Below are 15,517 nucleotides of genomic sequence, written 5' to 3'. Positions count from 1 at the left end.
ACACTGCAATAAAAAGCAAGCCAACTATAATTCTCAAGATATTTTTTTAAGGAAGAGAATAAAAGGCATTGCAAATCTCTGTAACTAGTACAGCAAAGTACTTGAGAAGTTCTGTGTGACATATATTTTATGTAAGGCTATACGTGTATGAGATTTGAAATTATACTTTTCCTATTTGTCAGATACAATTACTGTCTATGTGCTACAGCACATAAGCAATAACCATTTACCCAGTGTTAATTATGTAAGTTGCTCCATACACAATGCCTTCTATTCATCTCCCTGGAAACTACAACAGATACAAAGAGCACAATAAGAATATTTGATAGAGCAAATTCGCTCTTATATATCCTATGTCATAACCTGAGACTACTGTTATGAGATGAAAAATACCTAAACATTAAGCCAAAAATGAATGGCAATCTAACCAGCAGCAAATCTGAGAATGCTTCAAGTTGGCCTTCCTCCCATCTCCCATCAGAAAATACAGATTTCAGAACTTTGTCTAGAAATGGTCTTGTGGGAGAAAAAAGAAGGAAATGGTCTTTAACAGGCAAAAATGGAATCAGAATAAGCCCATCTTACCTGCTGGAAACAAAAAAGCATTCTAACTGCTACTATACACATGCAAGCACAATCTCCCAAAATCACTGAGAGCTTTAACTCTTCATTCCAGTCAGCTGTCTCTGACACTCACTCCCCCTCTTAGTGAGCCAAGTCACTGTGTTGAATCAGCACATAGGCTAATGAAGGGAAAGAAGTTTGGTGGTGGTTAGTGATTTGAAAAGCACGCAAATGGGTCAGTTGAACACCAGTAACGTCAAAGGGGGAACCGTGTGGACGATAGCAAGATTTGAGCTTCTTTAGATGCTCGCCTACCAAATGCACCTGCAGCTGGCCAGCCTTGGTAAATGCTTAAATTGAATAAGCCTTGAGGAGTAGAAAAGGAAATTGCAAGCTGAAAAACAGAACCTTAGTTTCATAAACTCTAAACCAGTCTTCTATTACTTTATCATTGACAAAAGAAGAATTACAGAAGGATTTATTTTTTCTACAGGAACACTTTTCAGAAGTGTTTGTTTTTTTTCCCCTACTCAACCCCATTTGAGAACATCAACATAAGAAACATGTTAGATCTGAGGAATGATTCAGTGTATTTTTGAGCAGATTCAGAGTTTTTTAATTTAGATAGCATCAGCAGCTATTTCTTTGTTTACAGTATATATAATACAAGCCAAGAGAATAAAATATCTCAAAAGAAGAAAGGAAAAATGAAAAAAGGAAGGAAGAAAAAAATAGGGAAAAGTATTTCACTAGAGGATGCAAGAACAACATTTTTGGAAATAAATACTTGGAGGAGATCCAAATGCCATTTTGAAAGATTTAAACTTTAATGAAGTCCATTATGCTGAAGTAATCTTTTTCTTTTCTCTTTGCGAGGTCCTAAGAAAAGTCTTTTCCTTCTTGTAAGATATTTTTCCTCTGTCCTAACTCTAATGGAAAGCTGTTGTGACTACAACACATTTAACCCATCAGGTGAAAAAGCATATTTATCTAGTCTGCATTTCTGTAATAACTCTTCTATACAAAAATAAAATCCATCCTAACAATTCCATTATTCATGCTAAATGCCACTACTAAGGGTTCACACTACTCCTACTTCTTTCTCAACCTCTACAGACTACAAACTATTATCAGTCCAACATGAAGTTCACGATTCTATCCATGTCCTTAAAATTCAAGCCAAAGCAATCAAGCTTCATCAGTTGACAAAGATGGAACATTCAGTATAAAATCATAGATGAAATAGAAGGGGAAAAGTCAGCTGTGCGCCCAAAGCAGAAAAGCACAAATGTACTCACCACTGGGTGTGGAGCTGCAATCTGTTTTTTTCTCCTCCTTTCCTTCATTTCTCTCTATTTAGCTTGGAACTGCAAAATAGTAAAGTCTGCTGATTATGAAATCACCAAAAGTTTTGACTGCAGATGTGCTAAAGCATCACGACTACAACACAGTATATGGCAGTGAGTGTTGGTTTCTTTCAGGTATCACACATATGAAAGAACGCAAATAGAAAAATCAAATGTGTGATGCGCTTCCTGAAAATGTCTATCAGTAGAAATACTGGTAGCAAAACTGGTAACACAGCAGCATGCTTGCATTTGCAATGCATTCCCAAAAAACGTGGCAAATAATTATGACAAATAAATTCAAAGTCTTGAGAAAAAAATAGGTAGGAAGTTGAAGCATATATTCTGCCCTTCAGGAAAAGTGAGCGAGTTTTTTCAGTCCTCAAATTTAAGGTCTTTACATCTTCCTTTTATCTATTAGGACTACTTTCACACAAAACTAAAAAGTTATTTGATGGAAGTATATGTGTAAGTAGTCTTGCCTTCACTGTTGTTCTGGAAAAAAAAACAAAGAAAAGCCCACTAAAACAAAGCAACAAATAAAGCACTGCTTTTCCTGTAATCTGATGTTTCATTTCAATGTTATGTGCAGCAACAAAACAAGAAAAGCATTTCTATCGTAAATGTTTACATCAAAAAAATTTTTGATCTGCTGCACGTCTGAGATCAGGAGAGAAATGAGGAAACTTCTGAAGTATTTTATATTTTCCTTCTCAAGGAAAGTGAAGGCTGAGAAAAAGAAATACTGCTTTATTGTTTAATAACCAGATTTTTTCAAATTCAGTATGTATAATGTGAACTCTGTGAAAGCTGAGTTTAGTCCAAATTAAGCAATCAAATACCAGATATGTTATAGTACATAAATATATAAATAAATATATCTGATTTGAGAACTTCACATCAGATACAGGAACAGGAAATAATGGTGATGCTATAATTTGGGTTTCAGTAAAATGAAACTATTGGCAACTCAGATTCCAGAAGCAGTCTACAATAACGTTATCTAAACCCACCGTAGCAAACTAACTGAATAAAAAGAGGCAGAATTCATTAACAAATAAAACTATAGCGATGTTATGAATGACACTGTTAAATGACTTAGCACAGCCCTTGTAAAGATAATTGCATTTCAGTTGTCATCAAAATTCCCATGAGATCTATGGGGCCTTGGGTTTTTCACCTTGACTTTTTTTTTTTTTTTTAAATCAGTTACTGATTCTTTTTTTTGCACACTGCTTTTCCTTAACTGCTTCTCAGAGAAGAGCACCTTTGTTTGCTGGGAACACAGATCACCACCCACCATTCACGTTACCATTCTCAGAGCAATGAGCACCTCATGCCTTTCAGATACAAATTTAACAAGATGAAAGCTAGTTTGATTTCCAGCCTCCTTGTTGTTTCCCTATTTTATCAGTTTTAATAAAGTATAAAACCCTAGTGCAATTCCTTCTTTGGAATCATTTGCTTATCTCAATTTATAAGACTACATTATTTCCCTTAAAATTGGTCTACAACAAATCCCAACAGCTACTAATAACATAGAATATCTCTTCCAAATACTGTACTCAGATGGTTATTGTTTTATAGGCCTTTGCTTGGGTTCATAGCACATTACAGAATAAATAAGCTGCAAGTTAAACCTCTTTACAGTCAATAGGTATCAGATGTCAGATTTTATTTAAACGCAGTATGAAATGAAGTACAAACTTGCAAGAGCAAAAAAACCCACATACAAATAATTAAAAGAAATAGTTACTATACATGAATCTTTGAAGCAAATCATTCTACAACAATGTTGTATCACTGGATTATATTCAAGTTATGAAATAAAAATTATTTCATCTTTAAAAAGTCAAATTATCTTCCATAAAACCAGAAAATTTAAGTATACATCAATATTTTCTCCGTGACACATTTTTCTTAATTAGACTTTTTTTTTCCCTTTTATTTTCCCCCTGCAATTCCAGGAAAATCATTCAAAGAAAATCATCATTATACTAAGAGATGTCACACAAGGGACAGGAGAAGTCTTCTGATTATTCATTGAGAACGAAAGCAGAATGTATTTCTGTCAAAATTATGTGGTTTCTCAAGCAGTGCAGTCTTCCAAATAGGAGATATACCCAGAAAGCATTAATGTGGAATCTAAAATGCAGCAATTCCACTAACTGTGGACAACTCCCAGGCGGCCTCTTGCCAAAATTTCTTGATGAGTAGAGTGTGCGCATCCAATTTAGATTTGTACTTTAGCCCTTGGGAAAGCTATTATGTATCTAAGGGAAAAACAATTCTCAAGTTTAACAAGCAGAAATACATTTGCAAAAAAAATAATAATAATAATAATAACAATAAAATAAATAAACCCTGCTATGAGCTAGTACAAATTTAGAGAATGATTGTGTCTACCAAATTTGCCTTTAGCATAGGGTCAGAAAAAATGTTTTCCCAATTTTCAAGGTAATTTTTCAGAGAACCCTGATTCTGATTCAGACCTTGATGAAATGGACTGAAGCCCAGCCCTAACGGATTGTTTTTGTTTTTCTTAGCATGATTACACTTGTTTGTCAGCTCCTAAACATCTCACAATCCTAAATCCATTCCTGCTACAGACTCTTCCCTAACCTGCACAATCTGTAACATTGCCTTTCCACCCGTCGTTTGCAAATGTCCTCCTCACCTATGAGATCCCTCATCCTCCAACTGAAAAATGCATTTAATATATGAGCTTTAAGCATGAGTTTTGCATACAGTGCATTATCCTTTAGCAACTACATTTAGTCTCACTACAAATGTGCCCTTTCCTGTCTGTTTGGTTTCATTACAATTTGATAATACAGTCTTTGAGTCAGAAAGTACCATGAATCCTCTCCCCTTCTTTTACTTAGCTGTTCTCTCAAAATAATTGCTGTGGTTTCAATCTGCAACTTTATATTAGCTTCCCTCCCAGGTCAATGGAAGGTCAATAGTTATTTTTCCCTCTGCAACAAGAAAAGTCATTTTAACAGTGTATCTCAGGTTATTTTCTATTCCTTTTTCTTCCATGATGTATACATATTTTGCGCCTTCCTCCAAAAAAAATGCTGAGCTGCTAATGAAATTAGTCATTAGAAAAAGTGTCATTTTCCAAGTAGTTCTCTAACAAGAGGTGCTTAAACTTGTACTTTATAATTTATTTATTAAACAGTCTCACTGGTGACCTGTTTTGGTGGGTTTTTTTCCCCACAATCCTTACACTAAGTGGAAAGCTGGATACTTCATCTAAAACCAGAGCACCCATCTAATTATAAAGCCTAACAATTATTGGCACTGCACTACCAGCAGCATTTGTGAAAGAGTAAATATTTTTTTTTAACCACAAGAGCCAGGATAAGAAGAAACTTTTTGAAAGATCAGATACATATTTCTATAATTTAGACAGTAAAAATATAACAACACTTTAGGAAAAAAAATAGTTCTGTTGAAATAACAGAGCAGGTGATTTGATAACTGGAATATGACAGGTTTAGTATTAAATATGGAGGTTAGCAGCCCTGCATGCAACAGGGGGGTGGGAGCTTGATGATCCTTGAGATCCCTTCCAACCCAAGCCATTCTATGATATCTGATAAGAAAACTTCCATTATTTCCAATGTATTCTTTTTTGCTAAGGGGAATTTGAGCCAATAAGCACTGACCTTTCATTGCCTTAGGAGAGAAGCAAGTATCAAGTCACAGGTTGAAACTTTCACCTGGAAAAATAATCTTATATTTTTGTTAGCATAAATTAATGAAAAGTATATTACGGTTTCAGAAGCATATATCTCCTATATTCACAACTGAGACTTGATCTTATAATTAACTGGACTCTATTGTCAATTAGAGATAAGTGTTACAGATAAGCATACTTCATGTACACAGCTGCTAAAAATTGCTGGCAGACTGATCAAAACACATGGGTTTCTTAAAAAAACAAAACCACAAAGATGGAGAAATCAATTTAAACATTCTTTGTCCTCTTACCAGCCAGGATCTGTAGCACATTTTTAGCTTACAAATACTTAGTCTGAGATGGAATTTCAGGGAGAAAAGTGTGAGAATAGCAGGTAGCAAGAACTTCCTGAAACATCATTTGAAGAATATAGAGAAAATATTGCATTTTGCTTTTCTATTCTTTAGACTAACTTTCTTTTTCTGTATGGCTTTCTGTACTGTACACCAAAACCCAACTTTTAACAAGCATAGCGCAGAAGAACAAAGACATATGAAATCCAACTTTATGTATTAATTTTACAATATATATATAAAGATTTTTAGATCATAAATACATATAAAATTATCATTTGTTTACTTCTAAAACACGCCATGTATCAAAAATATATTTGATATAATTGAAGACACTGGGTGTGCCAGAAGTGCGTGCTGGTAAATAAAAAATTTGTCATTCCAAAGTGACACACTGTAATTCAAGATGCCAATCATTAGAGGATAACAGATGTCTTCAATTGTCTGTTGGTTCTTTACTTTGATTTTATTGTACTACAGAGATGGACAGGAATACCGACATATTGTTTCTATTTACCACGATGAATTGTACCTGTTTAACTGAGTAGTTAAGATAAAAGAACAGAAACACTGCCAGGAAATAAGCAATACTGAAAAGGAAGCATCATATGTTCTCAGCAGCCATCGATATGACAGCAGTAAATACTTCACATCCAAGTCTGATATCTGCATTGCCACAAGCTGTAATAATCTGGTTAAATAAAATTCTTTTCTGTAGTCAGCAAAAGTTTGAAATTGAAACAACTGGGAAAAGAAAGCAACTTGGCTGTATTTGCCTTGGATCTGCTAATGAGAGCACTAGAAGCTGATGGACTGAAATCAGAATGCTGAAAATAAGGCTTAGATGTAGAAAGTAATGAGGGAATGTACTATTCTCATCCTATCATTAGAGCTCCTTAAAAAAGGAGCTTCAGTAATAAATTATTATGTAGAATGGATGAGAATCGACTGAAGCAAGTGTATTGCAGCCTTTCTGTTCCTTCCACTTCTTTAGCTTTCAAATTCATTACATATATTTCCAGTAGCATAAATCTGGCCAGTATGCTAACAAATTTTGATGAAGAACATCACACCACCACAACTACTTTCCCCAGTTTGGCTAAGATGTTAAGAGAGTTGCTGTTCTGTCTTCTTTCTTTATGAGCTTGTTTTTCCATTCATTATTTTTATCTCTTTCACTTTTTCCTCAAGAAAAATCTATCTTCAGCAGCTAACATGGAGTTTTCCATAATCCTGTCTAACACCTAAGAAGACACGTGAAAATCAATTGTTCAGAGAGCGTTTATTGCTGTCCAAGTTAGTCATCTGTAGGGTTGCTAATGTAGGTTTGGACTGTATTTGTTCCTTGGCTGCCAAATTGCAGATAAGAATCAATATAAAAAACAAGCAAAATCTTCTTACAAGAATCCTTTGCATGTTTTCAAACTCTTGTTGTCTTACAATAAAAGTTGTGCACTGTTGATACTACAACTGTGTTACTAGTCTTTTTCTACTTATGTATGATCCATGGAAATACATTCACACTCAACTTCAAAAATTTGAGTGATTTCCAAAATACTTTACAGCTTAAAGGATGTAAGGAATAAAGTGAAATTTTGACTTTAAGAAACGTCCAACATTTCAGATGTTTTTTTTCAAATGTTTATACTTCTAAATTATTTTTAAATTAAAAGAAAATTACCTAACACTCAAAAGGACAACATGAAACATTTTGATACAAGAGACAGACAGCTAAGGCTTGCCATCTGAGAGAACGATCTTTTAAACTGAGAATTTACTCAGTGGGAGGCAGATAAGACATTTTGATCATACAGATCCATTGATTCTACCAAATTTGATAAAATATTCCAGAAACCTTATTTTCATAGTAGGCAGACTTGCATATTTGAGTATTCTTCTGAGTACAGTTACTCAGTACAGGCACTGCAAAAACATAGTGATTTAGTTTCTGGGAAGTACAGATAAAGACATTCAAAAAAATCAAAAGATGATATGGCCTTGGCTACCTGAGCCTCCAGTGAGTGGAAAGATCTATAAATCTGAAAAGTTCCTTAAACTGTTCTTTAACTTAGAGTATTTTTCTTCTGATTGGATTGAAATTAATTCTGCCGTTTGTCTAATCCCATAAAACAATTCAGAAATATCTAAAATATTATTATCAAATGAAAATGAGAATAAAAATTGTGTAATAAACCCAACTGATTCAGAAAACCAGCTGATTCAGATTTTCTATGAGCAGAGCAGGTAGGCTATTGTTCATTGCAGGCAAAACAGCTAATGGTGGTGACCATGCTGAAAAATCAGGTTTTTCTAGCTCAGAATTTCTTCTGTTAAACAGTGTCATTCTGCTCTTTGTTTCTGTCACATTTTCTATTGAAATAAATAGGAGGCATTACTTTCACTGCTACCTACATACTTTTCAGGTAATTAGAAATTGTGTATGTTCCTATTTTTATTTATCTATTTGTTTATTTTAGGAAATACTATTATTCACTACTCTCAAAGATTATTTTTTATAGATCTCAAGAGAAAAATCTACAGTACATCAAAATTAAAAACAACTGTTCAATTGTAATTATTTTTTGTTTGCAACTGTTCAATTACAAACCTATACATCTAATCTAGTCAAAGTACAAAAGCAGGAAATTTCTCTGCCTTTTTAATTTTACCTATATATTCAGAACCATTTTTACATGATCAAAATGAAAAATAATGCTCTGTTTATATCTTTGCCTGAGTCACACAAATATATATAATTTTATTGGAATATCTGATATACTTATTTACTCTCAAATTGTTGGGCATAATCATAATATTAAATAACTTTTCAAAATGCAAGAAAAACAATACTAAAGCAAAACTAAAGTTTAATTATGGTACTGTCAAAATGGTTTAACTGAATAATGGATGACTAAAATCCCACGTGAATGACTAACACTCATTTTATCTTCTTTAAATATAGAAGTTAGAATAGTAGAGCACACAAGTGACTTCCAACTGGATTTCCTTTTTGTTGTTTACATTTTCATATACTGTAATGGAACTCTTTTACTCACGTACATCACTAAGAAATACTCTTAAAAGCTAGATTTGAATGTAGATTAAAATAGGCACAGTTGAAAGAAAGGAAAAGCCCCTTTCTCACAGATTAGATTTTATTAGTGTTGGTTATATTACAGAAAGATAAAGAAAACTAATGTTCCCAGGATAGTTATAAATACATGAATGACAAGGGCACTGAGCCTAAGGTACTCAAAGGTGAGAATCAAGAGGAAAAAATGCCAGATAATCCAGCCCCATGTTGATTTTGACCCATAACTTCAAATACGTTTCAAATATGAAAAGCATTCCTGAAGATGAGAAGTTTCAGCCACCTGCTTGGAGAAATGACAACCATAGCAAGTAACAGCAGGGACTTTTTTCAGGCCCTGCTCTTTCCTATTCTGCTTTTCATAGTCTCTCCCATATATAGTATCAGCAACATCTTTGGGTAAGGCATCCCCTTATTAGGCGTGTAAGGGTCAAGACAAGACGATGGAATGGAGTATAATGCCTATAACTAACATCTTCAATGCATTCAGAGAAACTAAACAGGAAACTAAGGCTGCTGGCAGAGGAGAATAATTGGCAGATGTGTCACAGACTGTGGAAGGACACAAATTTAACAAAGACATATTCAGCTAGGAGGGGTAAGAGGAGAGGTTTAGTGTAGCATGGATTAACAGAACAAGGTAAGCTATATTAACAAGTGTGCTATAGTATATAAAAACATTTTTCCTCTCCACAAACCTACAAACAACCTTCTTCAAAGAAAAGGACATATATGCTTAAAATGGAAGTACACTCCAAAAAAAAAAAAAAGCTTTTACAAAGACTCTAAAATTATAAATTTTTCCTAATTCACAATGTCTATGAAAATATATTTGACCAGATTATAATACCATAATGTAGTAATAAAATTCATAGTATCAATTAAATAAAAGCTCTCTATTGAGGAGTACTGCAAACCAATCCAATTCATTGAGTAGAAGGTATTTTAAGCACAAAAACTACGTTATCTTTAAGTAAAAATATATCAAAATCATTTACACCGTATCACAGACAGAAGTAATAAAAAGCATCTGATTATATCTTCTTTTCCCAAAGCTAAAATTGCCTGTTAGCTACCCTCGCTCCTTATTCTCCTTAGAGTTTTAGAAAATACAAACCTCTATATTCTCCACAGAAAAACTGCATAGCCTGTGCAATTGAGCCTTCATGTGCCACCTAAAAGAAACTTTTGACACCTTACATCTAATGATAAAGACTTCAATTTCTTTTTATCTTTTGAAATAATGTTTTAATTTTTCTCAGTTTCACAACAGCAAAGTCTGTTCCTGTATTCAAAACATTCTTTTATTTTTCTAAAAAAAAAAAAAAAGAAAATGAATGTGGTTTTTTTTTTTTTTCATTTCATAAGCAATGCTGGGTTTTGATGTTTTTTATTGTATTTTTTTTTTTTTCATTTAGTCAAAGTTCCTATCATTGAAAGGAGGCAAGGGGGTTTAAAATATAACATTAGAGGACATATTCAACAAATGAGAGATTAGTTATGCAGGGAAGTTTTCTTATGTATTTCCTTGCACTTTACAAATTTGCCATACCAGTGCTTCTCAGTGAGAACGTGGCCCATGGATCCCCACACTGCATTTGATAGACAGCTATTATTAACCAAAGTTAAAAGATTTGCATGACCACTGCACAGTTTTTTCTCAGCAATACTATTAATATGCAAATTTATATGCTTCAATTCACCACCATAATCTTTCTGCTTTGATTGGCTCTTATACTTAAAATTTTCAAGATGTGTCCAGCAACAAAGACATATCTCAGCTTCTCATTTCTCGTTAAGCGAGTAATAAACTCCAAGGTCAAATCCAGGATAGCATAATAACCTCATTAACTGAAAGCACCCTTGAGTTATCATTTTAATGGTATTAGGAGAGAAAAGGCTCTGACCCATAACAGAGAGTGGCTTTAGTTCACATTTCTGATTCAGCTAGCCAATGCTGACTGGAGTCTCAAACATTAAACCTTGGTACAAGCCAGAAGTTTATTTCTTACAAGCAAGCCGTTCTGTGGCTGGATCAGACTGTATTCAAATCATGGGTGCAAACTGATTGACTTGACTGATTTGGGGAAAATTTCCTTGAAGAATATTCACTGTATAGGCTTAGCACTTTCATACTCGGTATTTAATCCTCATTATGCAGCAGCATGCCTCACCACCAATATATACTAATGAAAGTTTCATCCAAAGCATTTCATTTGAAGATGTATTTCAAAAAAATTGACAGCACATCAAATTTCCATCTTTGTGTTATGATTCAGTCCCTGCAGTCAGCACAGCCATTCGTGAATATCAATTCATCACTGGTATAAATTGGCTATTTTGGGGCCAAAATCCAGCATCATATTGTGTCTGGGGCAAGTGAAAATTGTAAACATATCAGCTATTATAATTTTATGATGAAAACAGTCTGTTTAGGATTCAAAAAAGCAAATCATAATCACCAAACCAATTCTTCAAGCCACTCTAAAACCCTTCAAGGGGACAGAGACCGATTTTTTAGACAGGGAGATAATGATAGGACAAGGGGGAATGGATTAAAAGTAAAAGAGGAGAGATTTAGATTAGATGCTAGATGGACGGTTTTCACTCAGTGAGTGGTGAAGCACTGGCACAGACTGCCCAGAGAAGATATGGATGCCCCATTCCTGGAGGCAACTGTGACCACAACACAAAGGTTGGGCCCAGATGACCTTTAAGGGCACTCCTAACCCAAGCCATTTATCATTCTATGATTTCTAAGCTGCTTTGTACTCTTAGCAGACCTGAGCCAGGAGGGTAGTTAAAGGCCTGGTTTGCCTATTATGCTGAAGGCTGTTTGTTGAGGGGAATAACAGAATGGAGGACTTGCTACTCCATTCCCCAGAAATGGATCTTTTGTTGTATATTCTTAAATTGCATAGCTAATTTAATCAAACATATAATTCAAAAGTATTTAGCATAGCAGTGAACTACTCCATGAATATAGTATTTCAGATGAGATAACAGAGTACGTTCTTGTCCTGTTTAGTATTTACTTTCACTTTGTTTCGCTAAATACTGTGCATTACTCTTTTTCTGCACTCATGATAGCCTCAGTCATCTACTATTTGAAAAAAAAAAAAAGGAAAAGGTGAAAAATCTCCTCTTTCTAATGATTAGCATATTTTGAAATGGTAAGTATTTATTACTCCGTGGATCTATTTTGATAACATTTGGGAAAAGCCAATAGCAACACCATAACATTTGAATACATTTCAGCTTGGCACCTAAATTTGATTTCAACATCTACAAATCTTTAACAGTTAGCATTAAAGGCATAAATCCTGAAACACCTCATTTAGATGAGAAGCTACTCAGTTCACAAAACCCATTAGGAGCCTTAATGGTGATACACTGTTTAGCTATGACAAATTGACTAATTCAGCATTTGGGTGTGTTTTTATCATTAGCATTTTCTTGATTTAAATAAACCATGCTAGAAATCTTACCACGTGCGTAGCTCTACTCATAAAATCCTAGACTGCAATAGTAAATAGTTGATATAAAGATTGTAGATAGCAATTTATCAGCTCAGAGTACCAAACTATTAGACTTTATTGCTATCTTGGATTTATTTCATAATTAAAAAGAGCTTATGCATCTGCTTTGTTATGATGAGAGAGTAAAATACACGAAGGCCTACCAAATGGAAATAAAGAAATTGAATGAACAACTAAATCGAGGATCTGGAGTGCTAGAAAGATAAGCAAGTATATAACTAAGCAATTTCCTATGCAAATTCATTAAATCAAATGGTACATTTTCTAATTCCAAAATATTTTATCACTGTAGGTTTACAAAAGGAGTAATCGCCTTCTCTTTTAAGCTCCACTTCAGGTTAGGGCTGTCTGCCTCTCACAATATCATGCACATGGGCAGCCTACTGTTCAAAGACAGAAAGACAAGTTTACTATGATCTAGTCATACTCCTCCTCTTCTAACATTTTATTTTATCCCCATTGGATTAGTCTTCTCCAAATAAATGCAAGGAAATATGAAGCAATCAAAAAGGAGTCTCATCAGTTTTGTATACTGATGCTCTGCACGTAAGTCTACGTGAGAAAGCTGCTCTGACATCTCCTGACCCTTTTGCTGCCTCATGAAACCATTTCCCTCTCCCTGTGTGGAGGAAATGAATCACAGCTACTGTAATAAGAAAGACAGGCTAAGCTTTGCAGCTGCAAATATGTATAATTTTCTTCTTATTGACTGTTTCATAGAATTCAGCGATTGCATTGAATATATCAATTACTGCAAATTAATAGAGTTCTACAGGTTGCCATTCTTCACTTTGTGTGTCTTTCATCTAGGATTCTAAACAATTCTATATAATAATTAAACACTTATCTGTGGCATAGTATTCTCTATGGGAATCAGTTGTAGTCCAGCTTTCGAAGAGATAGAGATAATCACAAGACAATACTCACTAGATAGTAGTTGAAATTTGTTAAAAATTATAGCAAACTGATTTATAGAAAAATCTTCTAACATGCTTTCTCTGCTCTTGAACAGCCTGCCTCTTCAGTAGTTCTCAAACTTAATTTTCTTTCACATGCAACTTATTGTCATTCCACCTTTTTAAGTTTCTATCATAGATTCCTTTATTTTATTGTTAAAACAAACTTTCAGACACTCCTTTTTACACAAGCCTGGGTAGCGAAACATATAAATAAGTTTTATGATCAAGATTTAGGTATAAGATACTAAATTCACAAAATAGGATTTTTCACGTTCATTCAGATCTAGCTGTTTCAAAATACATATCCCAAATGGTCATGAATCTTTCCATTATCTCCTGTAAAAACAGCTAGTTCTGAAAGTACAGACAGTTGTTACCTTGTTAGAGATGCAAGCATACTTACCCATCAGTTATCATCCATTAATAACTCAAAATTATTTTAATTTGCAAGCAACTGAAGAAATAAAATACTGTCTTCTTGTGTATTCATCCATAACGAAGCTCCATGCAGTTTGTACAAACACATAATAAACAAATAATAATAAAGATTTGGTTGCTCTGTAGTGGAAGCAGAAGCAGAGCTGAGGGTGGCTCTGATGCCAGCCATGCCCTCTGCAATAGTCTGAGCAGGGGATGCAGCACTCCAGTCAATCACTGCATACTTCTGTTACCACAAGTCTGCCTGACACCCACAGAGATAAATAACTTCCTAAAATAACTGAACAGACCATGCAATTTTCCTTCTTCCTAAAGAGAGCTAGCAAAGAATCCTCGTCACTGCTTAAACTCCTGCAAATGAAGCTTTATTTTCCTCCTCAGCACAAGTATGATCTTCAGCTGTTGCACCAGTAATTCATTAGGCATCATACATCAAAGGCTTATGGCTTACTGCTGTATGATAACAGAAATCATTACTACAGGGTAGTTCAACATCTGAAGTCTTACTTAGACTGCAATAAGCTTATTCTTATTAGGAAAAAACCTGGACTAAGTGATAAGTAATTTTAATCCCAGTCAGACAATAAGAAACAAGTGTGGACAAACCTAAGAAACTAAGTTTTCTTAGGACTCCAGGCAGAATGTAACATGTGGGTGGTGGAAGAGCTATTGTAATATATACTTTTACCTTACATAATCTCAAATACAGGCTAACAACAGATTGGTAGTGTACCTCTGCACAGCTTTTTTTTTTTTTTTTTTTTTTTGACATGCATCGAATAACACCAACAGAGAACACCTTCCTTGCTACAGAGACCCAGCAGTTCAAAGCAGCAGAGGGAATTGTCCCTGCTGGAAGGCATCTCTGCCTGCTGTCAAGCTTCATTTCCACACCTCCTGGCTAACTCTTCACTCTACTTCAGTGACTACCAAACTAGTAGTTGTGATCCCAAAGGAGACCACAGCAGTTAAAACAGAGTCATAAGGCAAATAATCGCATCTCTCATGAGCAGAACTACAGAACTACTGCTCCATTTCTCCTTTTTATTGATCTGTTCACTGACAGACATCACAATCCTCCTCCTATGTTTCTTTAGGATTTTTCGTGATGAGCCCTTTCAGATCCATCATCTGTGTGCTTATAAGATATTGCTTCTCCAGTAATACAGCTTGCTAAAACAAATAATCCAAATGAAATTACCAAATCAATCATCTTTGTTCGCATTTCAGTTTTTCATGCTTGTCAAATAAGTCATTAGGAACAAATCTTAACCCTTAGAAACCCAATGGCATATGTTTTATTCATCTTAAAAAGGAAGATATAGCAAAAAACTCTAAGTTCCTATTTAATTCAAATTGTTTTCTATTTAATTTGTCCTGTGAACAAGAGTAATACTTATTTGCATACCTCTTCAGTATTACTAGACTAAGCCTATTCCTATTTGTTCTTCACCTATTCTATGACCAGTCCATTTAAAATGCTGCTCACCTTCAGTTAGAAAATATACTATAATAAAAAAAAAAAACAAACCAACAACC

This window comes from Phasianus colchicus, chromosome 9 (genome assembly GCF_987193195.1).
Source record: "Phasianus colchicus chromosome 9, bPhaCol1.hap1.1, whole genome shotgun sequence".
Lineage (NCBI taxonomy): Eukaryota > Metazoa > Chordata > Aves > Galliformes > Phasianidae > Phasianus > Phasianus colchicus.
Note: the sequence above shows the minus strand (reverse complement) of the source record.